Here is a 15903-nt window from a genome sequence, read left to right as displayed (position 1 = left end):
ATAAAATGAAATTTAAAATTCATTTCTTCAGTTTCACCAGCCACGTTTCAGATGTTCAATGTTTACACATGCTCAATGGCTACCCTATTGGATGGTGCAAAAATTTCTAGTATGCTGGTCTAAAACCCAAAAAGAATTTCCTGTTTGGTTTTGAAAGTGTTTAATGATGACTTTGCAGTAAAACTTACTTGAAAAGTTATATTTGACTAATTTTGGACTAAATAGACTGATTTTAAAATCAGTTAAAGGGCACATGGGGGGCCCATTTAGTTAAGCATCAACTTGATTTCAGCCCAGGTCATGATCTCAGGGTCATGAGAGGGAGCCCTGTCTTGGGCTCAGCATTCAGTGGGGAGTCTGCTTGAGATTCTCTGATTCTCTCTCTCCCTCTCCCAATGCCTCTCCCCCCTCTTTCTCAAGTAAATCAATCTTTTTTTTTCAAATAAATAAATCTTAAAAAACAAAATAAAATCAGTTACTATGCCCTGAGGATTTACCAGCTGTGCATGTGGGAATATTAGGGGCTTGAGAAGAGGTCAGGAGAAGTCCAAATGATATTAAAAATTTGCCATATGGTACCTCAAAAAGGTAAATCTAGAATTACTATATGACCCAGCAATTCCACACCTAGATATATACCCCAAAGAATTGAAAACAGCTACTGAAGCAAACATATGTACACACATATTCAGAAGCAGTACTATTTACAATAGCCAAAAGGTGGAAATGACCCAAAGGCCCATCAAAGAATGACTGAATAAATACATTGTGGGATACCCAGGTGGTGAAATATTATTTAGCCATAAAAAGGAATGGAGTGTTATTGATCTGTGCTACCACTTGGATGAACTTTAGAGACATTATGCTGAGTAAAAGAAGTCAGACTGCAAAGGTCACATATTGTATGATTCAATCCATATGATATATCCAGAATAGGTAGAGCAACAGAGAAAAGAATGAAGACTGGGGGTTGCCAGAGACAGGGAAAGAGGGGAATGGGGTGATAGAAATGCTCTGCAACTAGATAAAGGTGGTGGTTACTCAACATCATGAATGTACTAAATGCCGCTGCATTGTTCACTGAAAATAGTTAATATCATGCTATGTGAATTTCACCTCAATAAAAAAATTGCCATAAATGTTCCACAAAGTGAATCATTGGCACATAGATAAGCTGTATTATTATTCCAACTACAAAATGGGCAGTGGTTTCTTCAGCTGGGTTTTGACAGAGTGAGAAAGTTGCAGACTAGGGGAGGTGGTCCTCAGAGGGGATCTGGTCAACATCAGGTCTCTCCAAATAGTGTATTGAAGATGAGCACTCAGAAAACATAACCCAAGCTGTTGCCTTTGGTTGGCTGAGCTTGGCCCATGGATGCAAGGAAACCCAGCCTCTCCCTTTCTGTCCTCTCCTCTTCGACCCCCCACCCAATTCACTCCAGACATACCTTCTGTGAATTTTATGGAATGAACACAGTGTCCTGTATAAGTTTAGAGGAGTGGAAGCAATAATTGGAGAAGAAAATAATAGAAACTTTCCAGCAGGGACTAGCTCTTGGCTGTAACCAGCGGAGACTAAGTGATAAAGCTGAAACATGTGGGAATGAAGAGAGCTTTTCTTGCTCAAGACTCCTGTACCAATCGGGAACCTTTAGAACCATAGATTAGAAAGCAATATTTTGATGTCCTTGATCCTCAGTTTGATGTCTGTGTTAAGCCAAAAGCTTAATTCTATTGCCTTAATTCTGTCCCCCCAAATTCATTACTTGGAAGTGCACTGCCCTCATGCTCAAGCAACCTGGAGGCTAGGCCTGGCTCTGTTGGTGATTTACCAAGTGACTTTGACCAGTTCTTTCCTCCATATTGGCCTCAATTTCCACATCTGCAAGAATAGTGCTCTGAAAGACCTAGTTTCCAGGATAAGCTGAAAATGCACCGTCTTCTTCGTGAATTCACAGAAGCTAAAATATTTCGTCTTTTGCTCCAACTAACCACCTAAAAACATTTGAAAAGACCAAATGATACATATGGCCACCCAAGGCTCCCTCACAGAAGAAAGCCATTTTTTATGATTGGGGTACTTGCCTAAGTCTCCTACATGTCCTCCCTAAAGGTCATGAATAAAGTCCTGCAAAGTAATTCTGTCTCCCTCAAAACCTAAATATGCTATTTCATCAGTGGGTGTGAGGCTCCATTGTTCTCCAAGCGGTGGCTCGGTGTGCACTGAGCCATCCAGACTTTCCTGCCCAGGCTTGCCTGTGACCAACATCGCACTCACAGATGAAAGACACACCCCATCCTGCCAATAGATGGAAAACGAGAAGCATCCTACGGCTTGAAAACCAGAACCAGGGAGGAAAAAAAATAAGGCTGTGAAAACAAAAAGGAAAAGAGGACTAGGTGCTCCCACTCTCTGTGGGGGCAATAAGATGGCAACCACCCTGTGGAGACTATTGGGGAGCCAGTAGGACCAAAAAGCAGCTAAGATTCTGGTAAAGTCCCAGTTATCTGGGACTACAAGTAAATTCTAGCAGCCTCAGGAAAATGTCGACGCAGAAAGCCTGCTTGTACTCTTTATGAAGTATTCCTTTGGGTTCTCTCCTACATGGAGAGCAAAATAATTTGTTTAACACATCTGCCTGATCCAACTACATCTAGAGGAATTCTTTAAAGAAGTGCTTTGTCCACACTAGGGCCAGACCTTTAAAGGAGAAACACAAAGGAGAAACACGTGCGGGTGATGATGCCCCCAGCAGTAACAACTGAAGGGAGAGGACCTCAAGGCAAAGAACCCAAGAGGGTTGAGTCAACCCACTGGCGCAGCCCTCTTTCTTCCCTTTGTAGCAGATCTGCCTAGAGTTTGCTCTGCTTGCCTAAAACCCTGGAGAGCTCTGCCCTTTGTTTCAATAAAACTCCCCACTTCTTCTAATGCCTTCCTACTTCATGTAACTACAAAGTCCTTTTGGAAACCAAGGGAGTCATTACTTTCCTAGATGGAGTCAGACTTCCATAGGTAGGTTCCATAGGTAACATCTCTCACTCTCTCTCTGGGCACAATTCCCATTTATGAACATGGATCTATTTCTTTTAAAGACCCACCATTCTTTGTCTTCAAATAATTCTGCCCTACTAATTCCAGCACCTCAGCTTTGTCCACAGTTGAAGATCTCTCTCTCTCTACCCACCAACCCCCAATTCCTTGAAAATATTCCCAGGCCTCACCACCACATAAACCTGTAATCTTTTTATGCCACTATCCATATTGGTTTATAAAACAGAGGTATGCAAGACATTGGAAAGAAAAATGGCACCTGTCAAATACCAAACCCTATGAAATGCCTGTACAATTTCACTTTTCACCTAGTAAATATCCAATTATTTTCCAGAATAGCTCTTTCCAGAATTCAAATCTGTTTCCATTAATATTAAAAGTTTAGAGGTCTGGGAGAACAGGAAGGGGCTGATTAAAAGCAGACAGGGTTCATTATCTGGTTAATCACAATCCAGCATTTCCCACCCCCATTTCCCACTCCCCTACCCCACCCCCCAACACACTGTTCTGCCTCAGAAAAGGTCACACGAAAATTCTGCAAATAAAACCTTATTCTACAACAGATCCAAGGGTGGAGCTCAATTTTGGAGGGTTTGAGCCTGGTATCATTATAAAAGAAATTGATTTCATACCATTTCACCCGGGAAAGAAAATGTCTCCCAGAACGTTGTTTACCACTCCATCGCAGAGAGTGGGAGCCCGGAGTTGGTGAGAGCCAGGCTCTGCCTGAATGTGATTCATGCAGTGTTTAGAGTTGGAAGGTGCTTCTTGCAGATTCCTTGCTTGTTTTAGTAGATAGGAAAACTGAGACCCAGAGAGGGAAGAGATTAGGACGCTTATCACCACAGGCGAGGCTGGCATGTGGGAAAAGTGCGGAAAAGGACTAAATTGAATAAATTATCATCATTTCTCCGTCCTCAACATTTCCATGGGCCATATGTTAATGGCTCATCTTTTATTGCTCCCCTAAGAACTAACTCAAAGACGAAGCCAAAATGGGTATTTTAATGCAAAGCATATTAGGAGGCCAGAAGGCAGGAAGAGGTGCTGTCTCTTGCTGCTTGGCTGGGAAGACTTCCCTCCACGCCTTGGGAGATTGCTCATTCAGATGCCCATAACACCAGGGTAGCACCTTGAGGGCAAGTGGAGTTCTGGGACAGGACCCCAGGAGGTGCCGTGCAGCCTTCTCAGTGCCTTGGGGTTTCTCCAAACTCTTTTAGGGATTAAAAGACTTCCAAGGTGGGACCTCCATGGTAAGACTTAATTTAAAAAGAGGAGGTGATTTCTCAATACGATTTTTTACAAGTTTTATTTTTTTAATTTTATTTATTTATTTGACAGAGAGAGATTACAAGTAGGCAGAGAGGCAGGCAGAGAGAGAGAGGAGGAAGCAGGCTCCCCGCCGAGCAGAGAGCCCCATGCGGGACTCGATCCCAGGACCCTGAGATCATGACCTGAGCCGAAGGCAGTGGCTTAACCCACTGAGCCACCCAGGTGCCCCTCTCAAGACGATTTTTAAAGGTATGAAGACAAGACCCAAAGGGAAGTGGCTCAAGAGTAAGCACCAGCCAGTGCCTTCCCTAAACACCAGGGACCTTGGTAGTGTTCTCTCTCCTCCTAGGGTGGATTGCCACCATCTTTTTGACCCCTCCTACATTGCTAGTGAGAATGTAAAATGGAGAATCTTCAAAAGGCTTAATGTAGAGTTGCTACATGGGCCATCAACTCCACTCTGAGGTATATACCTAAGAGCACTGGAAGCAGAGGCTTGAACAGATACTTGCACAGCCATGTTCACGGTGACATTATTCCCAATACCCAAAAGGTGGAAGCAACCCAAGTGTCCATTGGCAGAATGGATAAACAAAAACGTGGTCTATCCACACAAAGGAATACTATGGTGCCATAAAAAAGGCACGAAGTAGTGATCCATGCTAAGATATGGATGAACCTTGGAAACACACTGAGTGAAATAAGCCAGACACAAAAGGACAGGTATCACGTGATTCTACATATATGAACTATCTAGCATAGGTGAATTTGACAGAGACAGAAAGTAGAATGGTGGTTGCCAAAGACTGGGGGAAGACTGAATGGGGAGTAACTTCTAATGGGTGTCCAGTTCACTTCTGAGGTAACAGGAAAGTTCCAGAACTAGATGGTGGAATATAGCTTCACATAACACAAACATATCCTGTGCCCTTGAATTGTACTTAAAATGGTTTAGGGGTGCTTGGGTGGCTCAGTGGGTTAGGTGTCTGCCTTCAGCTCAGATCGTGATCCTGAGGTCCTGGATTGAGCCCTGCATCAAGCTCCTTACTCAGCAGGGAGCCTGCTTCTCCCTCTCCCTCTGCCTGTAGCTCCCCCTGCTTGTGCTTTCTCTCTGCCAAATAAATAAATGCAATCTTTTAAAAAAATAAATGGCTTAAATGGTAAACTTCATGTCAAGTATATTTTACCACCAAAAATGTTGAAATTTGAGTTGCAGGGGTCTTCAGGCAGTATCTAAGGCAGTAGGTCCCCACCCTGGCTGCACGTAAGAATCACCTAGGCAGCGTTTAAGAACATCCATGCCCAGGGTCCCTTGGATGGCTCAGCCAGTTAAGTATCCAGCTCTTCCTCTCGGCTCAGGTCTCCATCTCAGGGTGGTGAGTTCAAGCCCCACATTGGGCTCCACGCTGGACCTGGAGCCTACCTAAAAAGAAAAGACCAAGGGACATCTGTGTGGCTCAGTCGGTTGAGCGTCTGCCTTCGGCTCAGGCCATGATCCCAGAGTCCTGGGATCAAGTCCTGCATTGTGCTCCCTGCTCAGGGGGTAGCCTGCTTCTCCCTCTGTGTCCCGCTCTCTAAGACTGTGCTCTCTCTGACAAATAAATAAAGAAAAATGTTTTTTAAAAAAAAAGACCAAAAAATATCCATGCCCAGGGACATAACTCCAGAGATTCTGATTTCATAACCCTTGTTATTTTTACGGGATCCAAAGGTGACTATAATCAGGGTCCAGATTGGATATCCAGATATCCAGAGAAGCCAGCTGACAAATGTCATGGCATAGGAAAAAGGTACCTCCTTCTGCCTGCCCTCTCTTTTTCTCCTTTGAGAAAATGGTGGTGAAAGATACATACCATAAAATTTCCCATTTTAATTATTTGTAAGTGCGCAGCTCAGACATTAAGTACATGTGTACTGTTGTGTAACAAAAGCCATCATCCATTCACAGGACATCCTCCATCTTGCAAAACAGGAACTTGGTGCCCACTGCCCATTTCTGTTCCCCTCAGCTCCTGGCAACTGCCATGCTACTTTCCATCTCTATGCAATTCACTCCTCTCTGTACCCCATATAAGTGGACTCATATAGTATTTGTCCTTTGGCAACTGGTTTATTTTAACATAACAGCTTTAAAGTTGATCCACGTTTTAGGGCCTGTCAGAATTTTCTTCCTTTTTAAGGCTGAATAACAGTCCACTGTGTGCGTAGAGGACATCGCACTTATTGGTTCATCTGTCAATGGCCACGGGGCTGCTTCCATGTTTTGGCTGTCATAAATAATCCTGTTGTGAACATGGCTGTACCAATACCTGTTTGAGTCCTAGCTTTTGGTTCTTTTGGCTACAGTTCCAGAATTGGAACTGCTGAATCATATGATAATTCTTTTTAACTTTTTGAGGAACCACCCAACTGTTTTCCAGAGCAGCTAATCAGTTTATATTGGTGCCGCCAGAACAGGTCTGCCAGATCCTTGCCAACACTTATTATTTTCTGTTTATTTCGCTTGTTTAATGATAGCTATCCTGCGGTTCAGTGGCAGCTCATTATTCACTGTGATCACTGGTCTTCCCTGTCTGATGGAATACTTCAGTGTCTTCTTCTCAAGGTTGTTTTTTTTTTTTTTTAAGATTTTATTCATTTATTTGACAGACAGAAATCACAAGTAGGCAGAGAGGCAGGCAGAGAGAGAGGAGGAAGCAGGCTCTCCACGGAGCAGAGAGCCCAACGTGGGGCTCAATCCCAGGACCCCAGGATCATGACCCGAGCCAAAGGCAGAGGCTTAACCCACTGAGCCACCCAAGTGCCCCTCTTCTCAAGGTTTTAACTGCAGACAGGTCAACCTGTGGCTGGAAAGAAGTTTGTTTGAGAGACTGGACTTGAAGAAAGCAACAGCTCCCTGTGCTGGCCCCACCCCTGACCATACTTCTGTCATGGAACCAAGGTCTCCCCACCGAGATTCTGACCCAGTTTCTTCCCACCACAACCACCAATCCACATAAGTTCCATCACTGCTCTCTCCTCCTGCTTTGAAAATAATCAAACAGACTCATCTTGCTTCTAGGCAACAAATGGTTGTTGGGTAGATATGCCCTGATGGCAAGCCAGGAGCCTCCAGCCACCCAAAGGGGACTGATGAGAAACAGATGTGTTTGTCCCCCCTAGGGCCATCTATCATTTCTTCCCAGCCATTGTTCCCCAAGGGAAAGCTGGATCTGGGCTCCTGCGAGGTTTTTTTCTTCATGTTCTGGTCAACAAAGTCGCCGTGGAGGAATCCGGTTTTCCTCTCTCTGCCCAAATACCTGCCCTAAGGCTTCCTGGAGGGACGGCACGGAGATGATGAAGAAAAGGAGTTAATAAGACACAGTAGCATTTGTCAGGCTGTGGGACAATCAATAAACTAAGGCCACAATCTACACCTCACTCTGGAGGCTACACAAGTTGCCAACCTGAAAGAGAACTAGAGGGATAGTAGCCTCTCCCTCCCACCTCTAGACACAACTGCTCCCCACTCACCAAGTGGGCTAATGACTGGGCTGTGCAGGTTCTCCTTCCTCAGGCTTGCTTCTCCCCTCTTCAACACCTTCCCCTCGTGGTTCCCACGGTGTGTGTGTAAGTGCACGCACACCTGCGTCTCAGTCTCAGACACATGGTAGTCCTCTCTCCATGCTGTAACAGCAAAACATAGTTGGGTACAGGGGGAGTGTTTAAACGATAGAAATTAATTTTCTCACAGTTCTGGAATTGCCAAGTTCAAGATCAAGTTTCTGGCAAGATCGGTTTCTGGTGAGCCCTCTCTCCTCACCTTGCAGATGGCTACCTTCTCAAAGTGTCCTTACAAGGCAGGAGATGGGGAAGAGGGAGGCAGGGGGGACAGAGGGAGAAAGAGAAAGAGAAAGGGAAAGATCTCTTTCTTTTCTTACAAGGCCATAGTCCTGCAGGATTAGAACCCTATCCTTACAACCTCACTTAACCTCTTGACCTCCTGGAAGGCCTCTCTCCAAATCCAGCCACATTGGGGGTTAGGGCTGCAAAATATGAAGTTTGAGGGGACACCATGCAATCCATAGCAAGTGCTTTACTGGGTTCTGTGTCAATGTCCTGTGGTGGCTGCAGGCAGGTGGGCTCTGCTGTTCTCATCAGGCATTGGCAACATTTCTCAGAGCACAAGACCACAGTAGACCAAGAACTGGCTCTTGACAACCAATTGTTGACACCCTCACCAAGCCTCTGCATGTACCCCCTATTATCTGAGGGGCCCAGAGCAAGTGCACTAACAGAGGCCCATGTAACATACACCTAATAATTAAAAATTGTAAACCAAGGCAACAGATTATAACATAAGTTCTGTGTTCCATCTTCTACCTTGACAATGACACCTTTATAACAAAAAGATCAATGAATATGTATCAAGTGATTTTTTTCTACTTTTGGAAGTCAGCAAAATATCAACGATTAAATTTAATTGTGATTATGCATGTCTGGATATTCTTCTTTTTTTTTTTTTTTTAAGGAGACTCTACTCCCAAGTTGGGGCTCGAACTCATGACCCTGAGATCAAGAGCCTGAGACTCTGCAGGCCAGAGTCTACTGACTGAGCAGGCCAGGTGCCCCTGGTTTTTCTTTTGATGGGCCAAAAATATTTAGATGAACAATACTTTATGGACATGCGTAATGGGGAACTTATCTTTTATTTTTTCCATAAAATTTATTTTTCTTGCCTTTATTACAGTGAACTCCCTGTTTGTATTATATGTTATTAAAATCAAGGTCCTTCATATAACTTGTGGAATTGTCAGTTACGCTCTAAAGTCGGGATCAGCCGGGGCGCCCAGCTGGCTCTGTCAGACGAGCATATGACTCTTGATTTCAGAGTCATGAGTTCCAACCTCAGGTAGGGAGTGAAAATTACATAAGTAAAAATAAAACTTAAAAAAAAAAAAAGCAGGGGTCCACAAAGTTTTTCCGTTAAGGGTCAGGTAATAAAAATGTTAGGCTTTGCAGACCATAAGGTCTATCTCAACTACTCTGTTGCCACTGTAACCCAATGTTCTGATAGACAATATGTTTATTTTATTTTATTTTATTTTATTTTAAATATTTTATTCACTTATTTGACAGACAGAGATCACAAGTAGGTAGAGAGAGAGAGGAGAAAGCAGGCCCCCCAAGGAGCAGAGAGCCCGATTTGGGGCTTGATCCCAGGAACCCGGAATCATGACCTGAGCCGAAGGCAGAGGCTTTAACCCACGAACCACCCAGGCGCCCCTAGACAATATGTTTAAAAAAAAAAAAAGATGCTTAGGTGATGATCCCAGAGCCCTGGGATCTAGCCCTGTGGCAGTCTCCCCACTCAGCAGGGAGTCTACTGCTTCTCCCTCTGCTCTCGCCCACTCATGTTCTCTCTGTCTTTGTTTTGCTTACTCTCTCTCAAATAAATAAATAAATAAAGTCTTTTTAAAAAACCATTATTTACAAAAATAGGCAGGGCAGTTTGCCTGTGGGTCATAGTTTGCCAGCCCATGCCAAAGGATTAAAAAAAAAAGTAATCATATTAAATATATAAAATGTCAACACATTTTGATCCCAAAATAAAACACATGCACACATTCTTTAAAATATTTTTGTGTTTTCAAAAACCTTGCTTTTCTAAAGTATCCAAAATTTTTAAAAAGGCAAACTAAATAAATAGCAAAGAGTATTCAAGTTTTAAACTAAATGAAATCAATGATAATAATAATTAAATGATATTTAAATTATTTGGCTAGAAGTCAGTTGTCCTGGGGTTCAATCTTACTACATACATTTATAGAAATAAAACTATCTGTGGTGCACCTGGGTGGCTCGGTGGGTTAAAGCCTCTGCCTTCAACTCGGGTCATGATCCTGGGGACCTGGGATCAGGTCCTGCGTCAGGCTCTCTGCTCAGCAGGGAGCCTGCTTCCCCCCTCTCTCTCTGCCTACCTCTCTGCCTACTTGTGATCTCTCTCTCGGTCAAATAAATAAAATCTTTAAAAAAAAATTTTTTAAACTATTTGCAATTACAGTATTCAATGCCCATTGGAATCCCCTACACCCACTGTATGTAGACCTACATATTCAAAGATTTAAGAGTGACAAATGAGTGATTTACTATTGCAAAATGTCCCTCAGCCACCAAGCACAAGTGGTGTGACTTCAGTGCTAATGTGAGAATGCCTCCAGAACCACGAGGTGAAAGTCAGGAAACAATTTGCTATGGAAGAGTCTACTGTGGTTACTCTATCAGAAAATAGGGTTTTAGAAATTCATTTGTCCTTTTTTTAACCTTCACACTCAAATCCCTTCTGGACTCCAAGATGGTGTCCCTCTCTGACCTCAGCAGCTCCACAACCCAGGAAGCTTCACGATTTTTAGATGTTTTGCTGTTGTGATTGTTGTTGGCTTGGGAACTAGGCCAAGAAATGGAGAAGTGTCTATGAATAGAATTATTCATAAGAGTGGCTGTTTAGAATTATGAATCCTGAGTTACGGAAACATCCGTGTGTTCTTAGAGTGCCTCGTTCATTCATTCATTTGGCATTTGAGCTATGTCACAGCAGTGTACCAGAACTGGCTCAGGCCAGCTTGGGAGAGCCAGCTGGGGCATCTCTTCCCAATGGGGGCTTGGCGACATCACAGTGATGGCTGGAAGGCAGCTGTGGTGGGACTGGTTACACCATGAAAGTCACAAACACTACAGACCTCTTGCCCTCTGCACCCCTCCTCCAATTCCTCTGCACAGACATTTATTAAACACTTACTGGCGCACTACTGGGTGGGTGGGGCCCAGGACAGAGGTCCTTCTTGCCCTGTGTCAGCAGAGGACTGGCCTTATCAGGACTGGTTACATGATTTGTGGAGCTCATGCAAAATAAAAATGTGGGGGTCCCTTATTCAAAAATTTCTCAACAATTCAGGATGTGTCTGTTTGGCGTAGTTGGTTAAGCGTCTGACTCTTGATTTTGGCTCAGGTCATAATCTCAGGGTCATGAGATCGAGACCTGCATTGGACTCCGTGCTCAGCGGGAGTCTGCTTCTTTCCTTCTTTCCCTCTCCCTCTGCCCCTCCCCCCTCACTCACACTCATACTCTCTCTATATAATAAATAAGTCTTAAAAAAATTTTTTTTTCAAGAATTTTAAAGTGGTGGCAATGGAACATTGAAATTAGTGCTGGGTCTTTCTGAGAACAAGGACCTATGTGAGCCCTGGACCTTGTCAATGACTTTTAAACTTTTGGTTGATACCCCCACCCTCCCAAGAGATTCTGGTCCCTCTGCGTTTGTTTGGGTTGGGATATAAGTAAAGTTTCCCAGCCCTTGCGGACACCTCTTGTCTCAGCAGAGCCATTACTGAGGTGAGTGACGCAGGTGCTGGTTACTGGAAGGATCCAGAAACTTGTCCCAGGGCTCAGGAAAGCAAAGGTACACCCAGTGCTTCTACGGAGCAAAACAACCTCAGATCACCTATAGGAAGAAGGATTGAATTGGGAAAAGATATTTCCTGCCCTCTCACATGAAAGGGAAGGTAGTTTGGCTTAGTGGAACAGACGGAAGTCTTGCAAGACTGTTTCCAAGTTCTTGGTCCTTGACTTGGGAAGAGTCACCTTAACCTCGCTATGCCTTAGGATCTTCATTTACAAAATGTTAAGCCTTGCAGCTACTCAACAAGTATCTGCCCCTTCATTTGCATAAAAGATTGGCCATCATTTGGTTATCAGTCTAGCTTATGCTTTGTTTAATGTCTGCTATCAACAGTTTCTCTGCAGACAAATTTCAAGTCCACCCGAGAATCCACAGGGTTCAAACAGGATTTTCAACACAAAGCCCTTTTGGCCCTTCAGTGTACATGAGAAATGGCTCAAGGAGGTGTGTCTCATCTTCTGATCCCCTTGGCTCAGGACAGTGCATGTGGTGTTGCTTGGATGAGACTCCTATTAGGGGGATATCCGGGAGTATGTCAAAGATCCCTGAATCTTACCATTTACAGCTCAGCAAGTTTCTGGGATGGGGGTAGAATTTGATGCTATGGAAAGTAACTTTTTTCCGCAGAAGGAGAGATGTGATGAGAGCAGTCTTCAAATATCTGAAGAGCCATCATGTGGAAGAAAGCATGAACTTGAACTTCGTGAGTCCAGAGGAAGGGATCAGGAGTATGAAGCAGAAGCCTCACAGGTGTGGGTTCCAGCTGAATTTAAGAAAAATGGTACTAAAGGCAAAAGTGGTTCAACAAAGAATAGGGCCGCTTGAAGTCTGTTGGCAGGTAGCATTTAAGTAGAGGCCTTGTGTCTGTCTATTAAAATGCTATGAAAAAGCTTATTGGCCAGATGGACAATTGAGATAGACAGTTTCTCTGTAGATCCTTCTAATACCATAGGAGTCTATATGAATGTGTGGGACCCAATCACATTTGAGCAGGCTCCCAGTCTAGGAGCACCTGGCTGCCTCAGTTGGTGGAGCTTACAACTCTTGATCATGGGGTTCATGAGTTTGCTTCCCACACTGGGTGTAGATAGTATTTTATTTTCATTAAACTTTTGTTTTAATGGGTCTCAAAATTCTGTGACAGATTTTTGGTCAAGTTGTTTCCATTAAAAAGTACTGATTTTAAAAACTAATAACTTAAAACTGCCACACACACAAAAATGGTCCACAAAACATTTTCCTTCCTTCTGAAGGTTTTATGATGCATTGTTATCATTAACCAGTCTTTTACTATTCAACTTAAATGGCCAATTGACACAAACAGTTCTGAGACTGTTCTTCCACCACTGATTAAGACTGGGGTGGCAGGTATTGGGGATAATATTCATTTAGGCTTCTGAGCTTTCTGGGCAGACTTGGTGACCTTGCCAGCCCCAGCTGCCTTCTTGTCCACGGCTTTGATGACACCCACAGCAACTGTCTGTCTCATATCACAAACAGCAAAACGGCCCAGAGGAGGATAGTCAGAGAAGCTCTCAACACACATAGGCTTGCCAGGAACCATATCAACAATGGCAGCGTCACCAGATTTCAAGAACTTGGGACCATCTTCCAGCTTTTTTCCAGAACGACGATCTATCTTCTCCTTCAGCTCAGCAAACTTGCAAGCAATGTGAGCTGTGTGACAGTCCAGCACAGGTGCATATCCAGCACTAATTTGGCCTGGATGGTTCAGGATAATCACCTGAGCTGTGAAGCCAGCTGCTTCCATGGGTGGGTCATTTTTGCTGTCACCGGCCACATTGCCATGACGAACATCTTTGACAGATACATTCTTGACATTGAAGCCCACATTGTCCCCAGGAAGAGCCTCACTCAAAGCTTCATGGTGCATTTCAACAGACTTGACTTCAGTTGTAACATTGACTGGAGCAAAGGTGACCACCATGCCAGGTTGAAGAACACCAGTCTCCACTCAGCCCACAGGGACAGTACCAATACCACCAATTTTGTAGATGTCCTGGAGAGGCAGACGCAAGGGCTTGTCAGTTGGACGAGTTGGTGGCAGAATGCAATCCAGAGCTTCAAGCAGTGTGGTTCCACTGGCATTCCCATCTTTACGGGTGACTTTCCATCCCTTGAACCAAGGCATCTAAAAACAAGATTGTCCATTAGCGTTCCCCAAAGAGTTGTCATTTAATGTCAAAATTTGACCCATCACTTTCTCTAGAAGTCTTGACGTCACTTACATTAGCACTTGGCTCCAGCATGTTGTCACCATTCCAACCAGAAATTGGCACAAATGCTACTGTGTCAGGGTTGTAGCCAATTTTCTTAATGTAGGTGCTGACTTCCTTAACGATTTCCTCGTATCTCTTCTGGCTGTAGGGTGACTCAGTGGAATCCATTTTGTTAACAAACAATTTGTTGTTTTACACCTGTAAGCCAGAAGGGCATGCTCACGGGTCTGCCTGTTCTTGGAGATACCTGCTTCAAATTCACCAACACCAGCAGCAACAATCAGGACAGCACAGTCAGCCTGGGATGTGCCTGTAATCATGTTTTTGATAAAGTCTCTGTGTCCTGGAGCATCAATGATGGTCACATAATACTTGCTGGTCTCGAATTTCCACAGGGAGATATCAACGGTGATAACCACGTTCACGTTCAGCTTTCAGTTTATCCAAGACCCAGGCATACTTGAAGGAGCCTTTTCCCATCTCAGCAGCCTCCTTCTCGAATTTTTCGATAGTTCTTTTGTCGATCCCACCACATTCGTAGATCAGATGACCAGTAGTGGTAGACTTGCCTGAATCTACGTGTCCGATGACAACAATGTTGATGAGTCTTGTCTTTCCCCATTCTGGTTTAGGTTGAGCGGTGGCTTTCACAACACCTGTGTTCTGGCGGCAAACCCATTGTGGGAAAAAAAAGCTGTAGAGAGTATTTAAAGAAATAGATAAATCTTTTAAAAGATTTATTTACTGTGAGAGCCTGCCTTTGGGGGTTATGTGGTTATCTTTCCCTCAGCAAGCCGAAAACATCCTGCACCTCTCTTTTCTATCACCTGACATTGTAGTCAAGGCATGGTTGTCTACTAATAGTGAAACAAAGGCCTCCAGAACTTGTGACTTCCCAGAGGTCATCCTGAATATGTAGAGGAATTTGAAGCAGAACACAGATTTCCTAACAAAGCCCATTCTCCTGTGACAGCCCACACAATGCAAACCATGCTCCATTGCTCTGGGATAGAAGAGGCTCACTTGACCAATTTGCAAATCCTCTCACTGTGTTGAGATGGGTAGAAAACAGAATGTGAACTTTCCAAGTTCAAAGTCTATTTCCTACTGGGAAAATGAGACATCTGGTTCGTAGTTAAATCAGATGGATCCTAAGGGATCTTTGACAATAGGTTGCCTTTCTAAATCTGCCTTTTAGTAATTTAAACATACATGCATCTGAAACATATGGATGAAATGTACAAAAAGCTAGGGATGCTGTTGGATTGGCAAACAATGAATAATGGTGTAGCAGGGATTTCCAAGGGATTGATAGTCTATTCTGTCTTCCCCTTTGCCTAGGTATTTTGCTTCCATCAAGCAAGAAGTATTTAGTAAGAATCCACAGATTTTCAGCACCTGTTGTGTTGGGTGGCAGTTAAAAGCCTATCTCAGTGAGATAGGCTTCTGATCCTGAAGAAGAAAATATCCTGTGTTTTGGCAACATGCAACTGTGAAGAGCAGCAATGGCGCAACACGTTCAATGTGAACACCACTGTCTTCTGGGAAACAGAGCAAACTTCCATTGTGCACACTGAGTATTACACTGTAGGGTTGGGGTGGGAAGAGCAAGCATGAGAAATTCATAAAACATATGGACGGGAGGAACTTGCTGTTAACTGGCCTGTCAGTCATCCATTTTTGCATTAAAGCTACCTTAAGCAAAGATGTTTCTGCTTTGGAGGTCCCAACACATCCATGTACGTGTGTGTGTATGTTTTGGTTATTTACTTGGCAATGGACATTTAAAAATCGAGGCCTTTACAAATCACGAGTTATAGGTCCTATAGCCAGACTCTCAGACTTACCATTAACTCACTTGGAAAGAGGCTTGTGAAGACCCGAACCCAGCATTTTTCTC

General features: G+C 43.7%; 1 pseudogene; it reads right to left on the bottom strand.

Annotated features, from left to right (window-relative positions):
• Positions 1–13006: 13006 nt before the first annotated feature.
• Positions 13007–14625, bottom strand: LOC101682123 (annotated as a pseudogene).
• Between the last annotated feature and the right edge of the window lie 1278 nt (positions 14626–15903).

This window comes from Mustela putorius, unplaced genomic scaffold (genome assembly GCF_011764305.1).
Source record: "Mustela putorius furo isolate JIRA1106 unplaced genomic scaffold, ASM1176430v1.1 tig00003899_pilon_pilon_pilon, whole genome shotgun sequence".
Lineage (NCBI taxonomy): Eukaryota > Metazoa > Chordata > Mammalia > Carnivora > Mustelidae > Mustela > Mustela putorius.
Note: the sequence above shows the minus strand (reverse complement) of the source record. Positions and strands in the feature narration are given on the sequence as shown.